Genomic DNA, 14,421 nt, shown 5'->3' on the forward strand with positions numbered 1-14,421 from the left:
GTGATATAGTTTTAAGATGGTTTAATAATTACTTACATAAAAGAAAACAAAAAGTTAAAATAAATTATGTTTATTCTGAAGAGAAATTAGTGTCATATCGAGTACCACAAGGGTCTAAATTGGGACCATTGTTATTTGTATTGTATATTAATGTTATAGTTAATAACGTGAAAAAGTGTAAAATTCATCTATTTGCGGATGACACATTAATGTATTGCATAAGTGATAATATTAAATAAATTGTAAATAATTTAAATAATGAATTAAGTATATTAGAAATATAGTTAAAGAATAATGTACTTAAATTAAATGAGAATAAAACTAAATGTATGTTTATTAATTATAAAAATGTGTTGGATAATAATATCAAAATAGTAATAAATAACTCTAGTATAGAAATAGTGGATAGTATAAAATATTTACGAGTAATTGTTGATACAAAATTAAATTTTAAAGAACATTGTAATTACATATTAAAAAAAAAATAGTAGAAAAATAGGTTTATTATGTAGAATAAGAAATATATTAAGTATAAATACAAAAAAATAATTTACAATAGTTTAATATTGCCCCATTTTAATTATTGTGCAACAATATTAAATACTAGCTGTCGGTACCTCACTATCGTGAGGTACCGATAGCTAGCGAGTGTGCGAATACCGGACCCTCAACTTTTTGGGTTTTAAATATAATTTTTGCTTCGTTCTGATTTTTTTAAATATTTTTTAAAATTTAATGGTTCAAATTGGACATAACTATTTAGGATTTTCAATGATAGACAAAATAGTTCAATCTATAAAAAAGTACTTAACATTTTCAATTCATTTGAAAATAGGTTTACAGCTTGACTAAATATTTCCAGAAGAAAACATTTTATATTATTTATTAGATTTACAACGTTATATTTTATCGTTATATTGAAACTTAGATATTTAATGATAAATCTAAATATTGTATATCATTTATGAATAGGTTTAAAACTTGGCTAGATAATAATAAATTAAAAATTGTACTATGAAATTTCAATACAGCGAAGCTTACGGAACCAATGAATAAATTTTGGTATACTGAAAATTCGTTATATTGAACGTAAGGAAGATGATATATTTTATTTTCAATTATCACATTACTACAACATCAAAATAACCTCTTATAAGGTTGACAGATAGTTTTTTGCCCATTTTTAAGGATACTGTATGAAACAATAAAATTTGTGAAAAAAATGTTTTATAAAAAAAGTTTGAGGGTCAGCGAAACACCTGTAATGTCGCTTTTGAACACATCTGTCACACACCACGTCAAGAACGAACTGAATTTGGAGAAATATTGTGTAAAGTTGCAACGTCATTCTTAAATTCGGATCAAAATATTTCGTTATACTGAGATCAGTCTTCGTTATAATGAAAACATTTTGTATGCAAGTTTTTCGGGGACAAATTAAAGATTCGTTATACTGGGAATTTTGTTATTTCGGTATTCGTTACAAAGAGATTTCGTTGTAATATTTTTTAAAATAGGTTGGTAACTTTACTAAATATTATTAAAACAAAAAATATCAAAATGTATTCAACATAAAAAATAATATTAAAACGTAACATTTTGTATCATTTAAAAGTAGGTTTACAGTTTAATAAATAATAATAATAATAAATAGCATCGGTTACACATCCGCTCAAAAATATTACTGATATGAAAAAATATTTTGTTACACCTTACTAACGCTACAACACAATCGATCATATATAGTTAGTGCAATGTGAGTGATTATAAGTCATTGATTGTGTTTTAGCGTATTTTATGTCTTTGAGTGCCAGTTTTAACGCTGCATAACACAATTATATCATAAATTTAAATTTTCGTAATAAAAAAGTTTTTTGGTGACACCATAAGTTACTTTATAATTAAAAAAAAATATTTCTATGTTTTATGTGTAAATATAAAAGTCAGTTTTTAATTACATTTACTAATGAGAAAGAAACAATAAACTAAAGATATCAAGCACCTAATCTGTTACTTTAGACCAAAAGTGCGTTTTAAAAATATTAATAATTTTGAAACCTTTGTCTTTTTTGATTAAAAAATATTTTGATTTACATCTTTTTTAAAGTAAATGTTTTTCTGCGCAGCATTATATATTTTAATAATTAATGAGTGTAAAAAGTTTTCACTATATTTAAAATTAATAATAAACTAATGATATTTAAAATCTATAATAAATTATTAATATTTAAAATCTATAATAAAATAAAAAATATTTTGAATAAATCTTGAAATTTTATTCTAAAACTTTATAATTTAAAAAATATTTAAATTAGTGTTATACAATTTTGTGTAGTTTACTTTCGAATGCGTCAGTAAGAGGGATTGTTGCAACACTATGTGTTTAGTAGTTGGTTGGTAATGAATAGTACTTATTTTGAAACTTTGCCTCTTTTTGTTGAAAATATTTTTTCAAGCGAAATTTTAAAAATTCTATAAAAACTATTACTTTAAATTGGCAACGTTCGCCAAAATTTAAGTACACATTTTTTTCTGTTAAGAGAAGCTAATAAAAAATTCACATTCTTTATATTATATTTTAAATACCGTATAAACTAAATATATTTAAAAAAATATTTTTTTTAGAATTTGATGATTTTTATACATATATTGATAAGTGTTTTACAATTTAAATCGATAAAATCAATTTCGTAGTTCGTTATCAAACGCGCCGGGGAAATACAGTTACTGGTATTCCCCGAAATTTCTTATATGTGACAGTTCCCTGTCATCTGTCAAGCGCGCGCCGGGATACAGCTCAGTGCGATTAAATAAACAGTGAAATATGTTATAATCACAGCAAAGTTACAATTGAAGATGATTCAAAGTGATTTACCATTGGAATTATAGACTATATCGAAACTAAAAATTATGAGTGTGCCAGTAAGTGTTTGGTTATATAAATACTATATCACGGTTATTCTAACAAAATTACTATTGACTTTCTAGGATCTAATATTAAAAGACAAACAGCAGTGATTTGGCAATTGAAGATATACATGCCAAAGTTAATTACACATATTACAATGGTAGTAATAATGAAAAATCTCACATTAGTGTAAACAAAAAGTTACTTTTTACCCAATATATAGTATCGTTTACAGTCAATTTTCAGAATCAATGAGAGATCTAATAACATTTACGTATGGCAAACAATTAATGTATGACATATTGCGACTATTTTGAAGAAGATGTAGATATGTCAATCTAGGTGTTTGATCCTTTACAATAATTTCCGTTAATTTTGTTCTTCGGTTGTCGTTCAAATTTAATTTATGGATTACATTAGTAGTAATAATGTGTTCAATGCTTACTCTAATTGTTTTTTAATTACTTTTCAGAAGCAATGATGGAACAATTTGATGACCCATATGGCTATAACGTAGAATTGGTATATATAAACAAAGTGAATCTTCTCATGCTGAATTCACTGTCAGCAAGTATTATCTTTTTATAAAGAACATACTACATAAGTTTGATGTAACTGAATATCTTGAATTTGGCTATTCCGAAAGAGGAATGATGGCACAGAACAAAAATTGAACATATTTTGCCACATCGGAATTAAAAATAACCCACTCTTAGATATTTTGGCTATCGATTATTCCAGGTATGCAATCACATATTTATAATCATTGTAAAATGTCGTTTATTAGATAACATCCAAGAAACTACACATTTATAAGCTGTCCGACAGCGCCGATTTGATCGACATTAATTTTCAATCCTCACATACTAAGGATATATTACACGTTCATGTTTAAAACATAACTGGTTAATTTAAAATTCTTAAAATCTAACGTATATGTGTATAAAATCGGAAAGCAATGATAATGTTTATGTGATATTATTATAAAAACTCACTTTTCGGCCTCGGAGCCCGGCGACGGGATTTCAAAATTTGAAGATTTCATTACAAAGATTGTTTTATGATTGTTTATCTAATTTAATCAATGTATTCTTCTTATCCTAAACACATTATGTATATATTTAATTTTCATAGTTATATAACACACCTAGTTAATTTGCAATCCGATTATTTATAAAAGCAAAAACTCACTTTTAGGCCTCGGAGCCCGTCGCCGGGAATTCAAAATTTGAAAATTTCATTACGAAGATTATTTTATGATTGTTTATCTAGTTTAATCAATGTATTCTTCTAATCCTCAACACATTATGTATATATTTCATTTTTATTCAGTCAAATGACGAATTAATGAAAATTATTGTCGCGTAGCAAAATTTTATTATTAAATAATAATTATTTAAAAGTGTTGTCAAGGTACTATCTATTTGAATTTGAATGCTTATTTTTCATTGGTCGACGCTATTTGAATATTTGAATGCTTATTTTTGATTGGTCGAAACAACAGAACGCATTGCCGGCGGCTCGAAAATCAATCGGAACAAATTCAATTTTAATTTTTAATATTATTTATTATTATAATTAAATATATTTCCTTTGTTTACGTGTATTGTTACACACTGTTAATACAAAGCGATACGATTTACAGAGTAGATAATTGAACGGAGAATGTTTCGTTTAAAGTTATGCGCGTCCGGAAGCGACGGCGGAAGCGGATTAGAACAATTATATATAAGACTAGCTGTCGGTACCTCACTATCGTGAGGTACCGATAGCTAGCGAGTGTGCGAATACCGGACCCTCAACTTTTTGGGTTTTAAATATAATTTTTGCTTCGTTCTGATTTTTTTAAATATTTTTTAAAATTTAATGGTTCAAATTGGACATTACTATTAAGGATTTTCAATAATAGACAAAATAGTTCAATCTATAAAAAACTACTTAACATTTTCAATTCATTTGAAAATAGGTTTACAACTTGACTAAATATTTCCAGAAGAAAACATTTGACCTTATTTATTAGATTTACAACGTTAGATTTGATCGTTATATCGAAACTTAGATATTTAATGATAAATCTAAATATTGTATATCATTTATGAATAGGTTTAAAACTTGGCTAGATAATAATAAATTAAAAATTGTACTATGAAATTTCAATACAGCGAAGCTCACGGAAGCAATGAATAAATTTTGGTGTACTGAAAATTCGTTATATTGAATGTAAGGAAGATGATATATTTTTATTTTATTTTTAATTACTATATTACTACAGCATCAAAATAACCTCTTATAAGGTTGACAGATCGTTTTTTGTCCTTGTTTAAGGAAAATGTATGAAACACAATAAAATTTGTGAAAAAAATGTTTTATAAAAAAAGTTTGAGGGTCAACGAAACACCTGTAATGTCGCTTTTGAACACATCTGGCACACGCCAAGTCAATGATGAACTGAATTCTTAGAAATATTTTGTCAAGTTATAACGTCATTCTTAAATTCGGAGCAAAATATTTTGTTATACTGAGATTAGTCTTCATTACAATGAAAACATTTTGTATGAAAGTTTTTCGGGGACATATTAAAGATTCGTTATACTGGGAATTTCGTTATTTCGGTATTCGTTACAAAAAATATCATTGTATTATTTTTTTAAATAGGTTTGTAACTTTACTAAATATTAATAAAACAAAATATATCAAAATGTTTTCAACATAAAAAATAATATTAAAACGTAACATTTTGTATCATTTAAAAGTAGGTTTACAGTTTAATAAATAATAATAATAAATAGCATCGGTTACACATCCGCTCAAAAATATTACTGATATGAAAAAATATTTTGTTACACCTTACTAACGCAACAACACAATCGATCATATATAGTTAGTGCAATGTGAGTGATTATAAGTCATTGATTGTGTTTTAGCGTATTTTAGGTGTTTGAGAGTCAGTTTTAACGCTGCATAACACAATTTTATCATAAATTTAAATTTTCGTAACAAAAAAGTTTTTTGGTGACACCATAAGTTACTTTATAATTAAAAAAAAAAATCTATGTTTTATGTGTAAATATAAAAGTCAGTTTTTATTTACATTTACTAATTAGAAAGAAACAATAAACTAAAAATATCAAGCATCTAATCTGTTACTTTAGACCAAAAGTGCGCTTTAAAAATATTAATAATTTTGAAACCTTTGTCTTTTTTGATTAAAAAATATTTTGATTTACATATTTTTTAAAGTAAATGTTTTTCTGCGCAGCATTATATATTTTAATAATTCATGAGTGTAAAAAGTTTTCACTATATTTAAAATTAATAATAAGCTAAAGATATTTAAAATCTATAATAAATTATTAATATTTAAAATCCATAATAAAATAAAAAATATTTTTAATGTTCAAAAAAATATTTTGAATAAATCTTGAAATTTTATTCTGAAACTTTTAATTTAAAAAATATTTAAATTAATGTTATACATTTTTGTGTAGTTTACTTTCAAAGGCGTCAGTAAGAGGGATTTTTGCAATATTAGTTGGTTGGTAATGAAGAGTACTTATTTTGCAACCTTGCCCCTTTTTGTTGAAAATATTTTTTAAAGCAAAGTTTTAAAAAATCTCTAAAAACTAAAACTTTAAATTGCCAACGTTCGCCAAAATTTAGGTACATATTTTTTCTGTATAGAGAAGCTAATACATATCCACATTATTTATATTATATTTTAAATCTATAAACTAAAAAAATATTTTAAAAAACATTTTTTTTAGTATTTTATGATTTTTATACATATTTTAATATATGTTATACAATTTAAATCGTTAAAATCAATTTCGATCGGTAAAATAAATTTAGTTCGTTCTCAAGTGCGGGACTTCCCAAATTTGCTTACATCTGACAGCTGTCACATCTGGTAAGCGCTCGCTATGTCGCTGCACTCGCTGCGAATTATGTTGTAATCGCGGCACTTTCCTTTCAAAGTGACAATTGAAGATGATGCAAGTGATGCAGCATTTGAAATTATAGACAAAACTATAAATTGTGGGTGTGCCAGTAAGTGTTTGGTTATAAATAAATAATATAACACGGTTATTCTAACAAAATTACTATTGACTTTCCAGGATCTAATATTAAAAGACAAACAGCGGTGATTTGGCAATTAAAGGTATACATACCGAAGTTAATTAAACATATTACAATGCTAGTAATAATAAAAAATATATGACATATTGTGACAATTTTGTAGAAGATGAAGATATGCCAATCTACGTGTTTAATCCTCTACAGTACATCCATCAATTTTGTTCTTCGGTTGTCGTTTAAATTTAATTTATGGATTATATTAGTAGTAATAATGTGTTCAATGTTTACTCTTGATAAGAGTCTTATTGTTTCTTAATTATTTTTCAGAAGCAATGATGGAACAATTTGATGACCTATATGGCTACAACGTAGAATTGGTATATATAAACAAAGAGTTAATCTTCTCATGTTGAAGTCACTGTCAGCAAGTATTATCTTTTTATAAAGAACATACTACATAAGTTTGATGTAACTGAATATCTTAAATTTGGCTATTCAGAAAGAGGAATGATGGCACAGAACAAAAATTGTACCTATTTTGCCACATCGGAATTAAAAATAACCCACTCTTAGATATTTTGGCTATCGATTATTCCAGGTATGCAATCACATATTTATAATCATTGTAAAATGTCGTTTATTAGATAACATCCAAGAAACTACACATTTATAAGCTGTCCGACAGCGCCGATTTGATCGACATTAACTTTCAATCCTCACATACTAAGGATATATTACACGTTCATGTTTAAAACATAACTGGTTAATTTAAAATTCTTAAAATCTAACGTATATATGTATTAAATCGGAAAGCAATGATAATGTTTATGTAATATAAAAGTAAAACTCACTTTTCGGCCTCGGAGCCCGGCGACGGGATTTCAAAATTTGAAGATTTCGTTACAAAGATTGTTTTATGATTGTTTATCTAATTTAATCAATGTATTCTTCTTATCCTCAACACATTATGTTAATATTTAATTTTCATAGTTATAACACACCTAGTTAATTTGCAATCCGATTATTTATAAAAGCAAAAACTCACTTTTAGGCCTCGGAGCCCGTCGCCGGGAATTCAAAATTTGAAAATTTCATTACAAAGATTATTTTATGATTGTTTATCTAGTTTAATCAATGTATTCTTCGAATCCTCAACGCATTATGTGTATATTTCATTTTTATTCAGTCAAATGACGAATTAATGAAAATTATTGTCGCGTAGCAAAATTTTATTATTAAATAATAATTATTTAAAAGTGTTGTCACGGTACTATCTATTTGAATTTGAATGCTTATTTTTCATTGGTCGACGCTATTTGAATATTTGAATGCTTATTTTTGATTGGTCGAAACAACAGAACGCATTACCGGCGGCTCGAAAATCAATCGGAACAAATTCAATTTTAATTTTTATTATTATTTATTATTATAATTAAATATATTTCCTTTGTTTACGTGTATTGTTACACACTGTTAATACAAAGCGATACGATTTACAGAGTAGATAATTGAACGGAGAATGTTTCGTTTAAAGTTATGCGCGTCCGGAAGCGACGGCGGAAGCGGATTAGAACAATTATATATAAGATGTTAAATAAATTAGACAAACAAATGTTGCAAAAATTACAAAATAGGGAATGAGAGTAATCTTAAATAAAAATAGATTAACTAGTTGTAAAAGTATGATTGATAGATTAGAATGGTTGAATGTTCAAGAAATATTGAGTATGAATGTTTTAGTATTTTTATATAATAAGTATTTTAATAAGTATTTAATAAAAAATAGAGATGTACATAAATATAATACTAGAAATAGAGAAAATTTAAAGATAGATAAGTATAAGAAAACGAGTACGGCTAGGGGAGTTATGTACGGAGGTTTTGATTTGTATAATAGTGTTCCAAGAATAATCCGAAAAAGCAAAAATATAACGGGTTTCATAAATGGAATTAAAAAACACCTTCGTACATATAGAAATAAATTATAATATTAAGTCTTATTAGTATATATTTTTATTTTCTGTTGTGTATTTTTTATATATTTTTTATATATGTTTATATACTTTAAGTTGTTTGATGTAAAGATTAGCTATTAAGCTAAATAAATTAATAAATAAATAAATAAAGGTACAACTTCTGCTGTTTGTTAGTTTAAAAAAATCGTGTCACGAATTCAAATCAGAAAGAAGATTTGTATGGAATAAAAATAAATGATAAACGATCTATTCTTCCATAAGAAACAACGTTACTCGTCATTACATTAATAATTCCATGGCATTGGAATTATTATTTTTCACTTTTCACAAAACTGTATGTAATGTACAGTATATGATTATAATAATACAATATATTATTAAAGATATCTTTATATTATTAATAAACAGAGAATGGGATAATCGTCGCTCAATATGATAGGAATGTAATTTAGAAGTGAATGCTTATGTGGCAATGGCACAAACGAAGCTACTACACAAACAACTATACTTAAATTAGTATTTAGATTATTGATTCTATGTCAGAAATGGGTGTTGGATTTTTATTATGATTTTTTAGTGAATATATTAAAAAAATATAATAAAATATTTAAATTGTTTATATATAGTTTTACACTTATATTTTAAATGTTTACTCGACATTAAACAAAGTCGTAAAAAACACATATGAAAATGAAAAGCCAAACTCTTTTTAAGCGAAAACTATCCCATGGGATATTTATACACACGTTTGTTTACGGCAGAGACATTTTAGGGGCTGTGTTGCTAAAACCGAAAAGGGCAACGTTTACATTAAATTTAAACCACACAATAAACTGTATATGACAACGTGATAATAAATATTATTTAATTAATAAATTATATAAATATATGTACATATATGATTTGCGGGAAATTTACAATCCAGCGAAAACTCTCCAGCGAAGTAAAGCGTAATAGTCCGCATTGAATCAACTGAAATGTGTCAGATTCATCAGATTAGGGAAAACGCAGAGATTTGTTGACCCGGTTAACGAGACGTAATGTTCAATGAGGTTTATTCAGAGTGAAAATTTGTGCTTTTGCGAATAGGTAGAGTTTTAATATAGAATTTCGGATCACCGAGCGCCAAGGAAACTTCGACATAACACGTACCATAAGAACTAACCAGTAGTCGTGCGGAGAGATGGTATCTTATCGCATGTATGTGTATCGTCCTCCCTTTGTTTCCATCTATATGCAGAATATATTTCGCTAATATTGGCTGGATGGAATTTATGCTAAATTACAACCTTGGCCTACATGCGGTTCGATGGTTCTCCGAGGACGGGCAATAAATCAAGAGTGCGGCGAAAAATAATTGACACGCTTCGTTTTACAACAGTGTATCTCATAATATTTTGAAAACACTTTTTTTTAAACTTTTACATAGATAATACTTATAATAATATAATTTATTTGTATCAATGTGAAGTTAAAAATTTGAAGGACACTAAATAGAGGTTATATAAATAAAATCGCCTTTATATAATTGATTACTCAAAATATGTTTAATGGTATTTAAGAAATCAGACAATGCATTATTATTCATTATTTTAAAGAAAAATACGGTTTTTTTGAGTAATTTTTAGTTGATGAAATTAGTCACAAAGAAAATGTTTATAATACTTATTAATTTATTTGTAAAAAAAATTTAAAATTTTTAAAGTTTTTTAAGGAACACTTCATTGCATTTTCAGCATAGCGTCTACTTAATGCATTACTTCTCAAATTTGCTAAGAGTCGGTGTCGACAACCAGTTAATGCTCGGCGATGGGTGAGAGAGTCGCGATTGCATTCCTTTTTCACGCCCGTTACGGCCAGAACGCAAGCGCTTGAGAACGCTCCTCTCTCACGACCCATCCATCTTCTCAACGAGCTAACCAAACACAAGTTCATTTTCGAGAGAAGAGCTGAAAAAAATAGTGATAGTGCTAAGCTATTTTAGGTGTGCACTATCTATTGATTGTAAATTGATTTTGGTTTCGTATTGGGTCAACTCACAATGGTCAGATTTGTATTAAAAAAAACTCATTATAAAAAAAGACAGTTGCTAATTGTCAGATATTTCTATTCACTTTTTATACTAAAAATAAGTGTGATTCAAACATCGTACCAAAATAAGTTTTGGTTTTTGCGGTTGGTTATATCGTATTACGTACCAAACTTGTACTTGTCATGATTAAAAGTGAGGTGGTTGCAAATATGCAAATAAGCAAATATTTACAACAAAAGGGTCGTATGTGGCATACAAATTAGCAATATTTTTTTATTATATAATAAAAAATTTGGTGAACGTTTTCTGGATACCTTTTATAGATTATACTTTTTAATTTAAACGGAAAGCACTGTATATACAAGGAAAGCTCTTGTTTTTCGTTTAAGTGTATCGCTGAACCATCTGCAAACGAAAAAATAAACAATATCGATCGCTGTTAATTTACGACGTTATTTGTGTGACTTTTATCGGGCATAAAATTTTTCTGTAACCGAAAAAATAATGGAACCGCTGTTATTAAACGGGATTAAAAACACACAGCGCCTTAGGTATGCTTTGTTACTTAAAAAATCGATATTGTAATTCTGATTATTTGGAAAGCTCTAATGCCATTATTAAAAAATAAAAATCGCAAAAGACAATTTTTTAACGCCATAATCTAATATGCTAGATGAAAAATCTAAATGTAAGCATTTTAAGACACTCTTTGAGTTGGGTTTTCTAATACTAAAATGTTCGTATTCCGAAGGGTTTCAATTGTGAATGAATAAAATCTTAGGTTGTACTGTAAACTATGTATGTATAAATATAAACAAGTAGAATATATTATCGACTTTAAATAAAGCACACTAGATCCTAGAAATTCAGTGCATATAAATAATTTAATAATAATCTTAATTTTACAATTTTCCGGCATGTAAAAGTGAAGTTACGATATGATTAAAAATTTATTTTAACTTATGTATTGTTAACCAATAGAAGTACTTGATTATCAGTCTCTTATAATATAACGGATATTTAATACTGCGCGGCGATAGAAAAATCTGAGAGAGGTAATTCGAATCCTTTCGGGAACGAACCTGTATTGAGATTTTCATCATCCCTTTTTCGCGCTTGAAATATGATTTATTATTCTGTAATAACTTTATTCTGCTGTGGTATTATATAAATACAGAATTCAGAATATACATATTTTAAACAACTATCAATTAAAGCAATGAAAAATTATTGTATTTAATATAATATAATACATTAAAAATTAGAATTTATGACATACCTATTGCGTTAATTTTTTTTAAATACATAAATGTGTACGTAATATTACAAAATATCGATCACTATATAACCATTAATCTAAAGGTTCGAAAAGCTATTTATTAACCAAGCCCGCAGGCATTTCAATAGATTAAGCTGCCTCCACTATCCAATTTTAATTTTTATTGAATTTCAACCAGTTTTAATCAGACAATTTTAGCGAAAATATCAAATAACATTATTATGCGTCGTATAGCTTAAAATATTATAAACTATGTTATATATATATATACGTAATATATTTATAATTAACTCAAATGTGGTGACTCAAACTGGGGTTTTGTTTGTGAAATTAATATGTGAATAACTAACATTAATTGCAATATTTATACAATACAAATATTGTTATTTATTTTTATTATTTATTAAATTTAAAATATAAATATATCAGAGATTTAAATATTATTAGTCAATTTAATTTTTAAGCTGAATTACTAGAGAGTTTTTAATATATAATATGTACAACCTAGCCTGATTTTAATTAATCATAATGATATTCATCCATCAGATTATGAAAATCTAAGAAAATTGAATATGTAATGATCGATTAAAATAATCACTAATTTTTTTCAAAGGTTCATATGGGATTTAAACATACATGTCTTATATCACTGATCTATCGCGCTAGTTAAAGTCGGTTGTACAATAGTTGATTGGATCAGAGCTTTTATCGTTACAGTGGGTTTTAACTCTACTTCCTTTTGTAACACGTCATAATCAAACTCTCGATCCTTTATCTCATTATCCAGTCTATAGTTTCTAGACTAAAAACGCTTAAGCCATATTTGATTGAGTGTTTAAATCATAAATCTCATATAATTTTTTTTTATACATCGTCAGATAATTCAGAAAATTTCATAGCTGTCTGAAAAATGTCATATAAATAGTCAATGATAAAATAAAAACAACTATTATATTATCATATATAAAAAATAACAATTCACATATAAAAAAAATTGTACTTATGTTTTAGTAGAGCTTTTGCATTTGTATATGAATTAATCATTTCTTATTGCTATTAGTGTATGTTATTGTACATAATCAATCTATTTTTTTTATTTTCTGAGATGTAACATCTAATGAACAATCGGAAAATACGCGCACATTTTCATAATATATAAATAATTCTCAAGTTTCCTCCCGGCAAATGTGAAGAATTTCCCTTCCGTTGTATATTTACATGACAAAGCGTTTAGAGCTGGGTTCGAAACACAAAGTCATCAGATTATTCAGTTTACTTTTTCGCCACCACTCGCCTCCTAATGACTTAAAACGATTGCTCGGAACACACTGGCGCTTCGGAGAGAATTTTCCAACAAAGGGGATCAACTTTTTCCACTTTGCATACAAATCAAGTTGTGGCAAATACCGATTGACTGGCAAAAATTTACATTCGATCCAAGAGCTTGCAAAATTTAGACGAATCCACCTTAAATTATATGAAAATTAAATGTCCACATTCAATCAGAGTATTTTTAATATTTTATTCAAATAAACATATATTAATTTTGCTACTGATATTAAAACTAAATTAGTTAACGTATTTATTTTTATTTGCTTATAATAAAATTAATCAAAGATTACTTGATACACAATTTTCCAATTTCATCTCAGAAGCTTCGACATATGTTTTTCATCATATTCTTATCTTTATACACAAGTTTCATGTGGCCAATTAGTTCAAAGTTGGTATCAAATTTCCGATGTGGTTATTGTTTGTATCGGCTGACGAAATGATATAATGAAATTTGAATTGCTGCAATATTTCACGTTATGGGGATAAAGTTCCGAGCGTCGCTAAACTTTCTCAAGTAACAAATGGCAGTGTTTTATCTCAAAAAGTGTTCTGTTTCCAACGACGACCGAACCCCCTTCTCATTCTCTCTCTCCTTCTTTCAACGTTCTAATGTACAGATATGTTCCTGCAGAAATTTTGAAACTCGCACACATTTGGCGAGACGCGTAAAAATTGCCACATTATTTGGCGAAATGTGCGAACATTACACATGATACACGTGCGTAAAAGAAATAGGGATAATGTTGAAAATGCTACTTGAGTTTAAACTAGTGCAAGGTACATTTATCTTTTTTATGTTGTCTGAAAATCTAGT

General features: G+C 27.1%; 2 long non-coding RNA genes across 4 annotated transcripts; both read left to right on the forward strand.

Annotated features, from left to right (window-relative positions):
* Nucleotides 1-2,280: 2,280 nt before the first annotated feature.
* LOC148231983 (uncharacterized) lies at nt 2,281-4,894 on the forward strand. 2 transcript variants are annotated; one of them, XR_015810643.1, is made up of 4 exons: nt 2,281-2,922; nt 2,989-3,068; nt 3,144-3,250; nt 3,381-4,894. It is a non-coding gene; the product is annotated as an uncharacterized LOC148231983 (long non-coding RNA). The 2 variants fall into 2 exon arrangements; XR_015810642.1 differs by having other exon boundaries at nt 2,293-2,922; nt 2,989-3,250.
* Nucleotides 4,895-6,646: 1,752 nt separating this feature from the next.
* LOC148231984 (uncharacterized) lies at nt 6,647-8,581 on the forward strand. Of its 2 annotated transcripts, none has more exons than XR_015810672.1 (3): nt 6,647-6,955; nt 7,024-7,067; nt 7,149-8,581. It is a non-coding gene; the product is annotated as an uncharacterized LOC148231984 (long non-coding RNA). The 2 variants fall into 2 exon arrangements; XR_015810673.1 differs by having other exon boundaries at nt 7,313-8,581.
* The last annotated feature ends 5,840 nt before the right edge of the window (nt 8,582-14,421 follow it).

The sequence above is a fragment of the Plectrocnemia conspersa genome, unplaced genomic scaffold (genome assembly GCF_051122295.1).
Source record: "Plectrocnemia conspersa isolate PC_06_02 unplaced genomic scaffold, ASM5112229v1 ptg000009l, whole genome shotgun sequence".
Lineage (NCBI taxonomy): Eukaryota > Metazoa > Arthropoda > Insecta > Trichoptera > Polycentropodidae > Plectrocnemia > Plectrocnemia conspersa.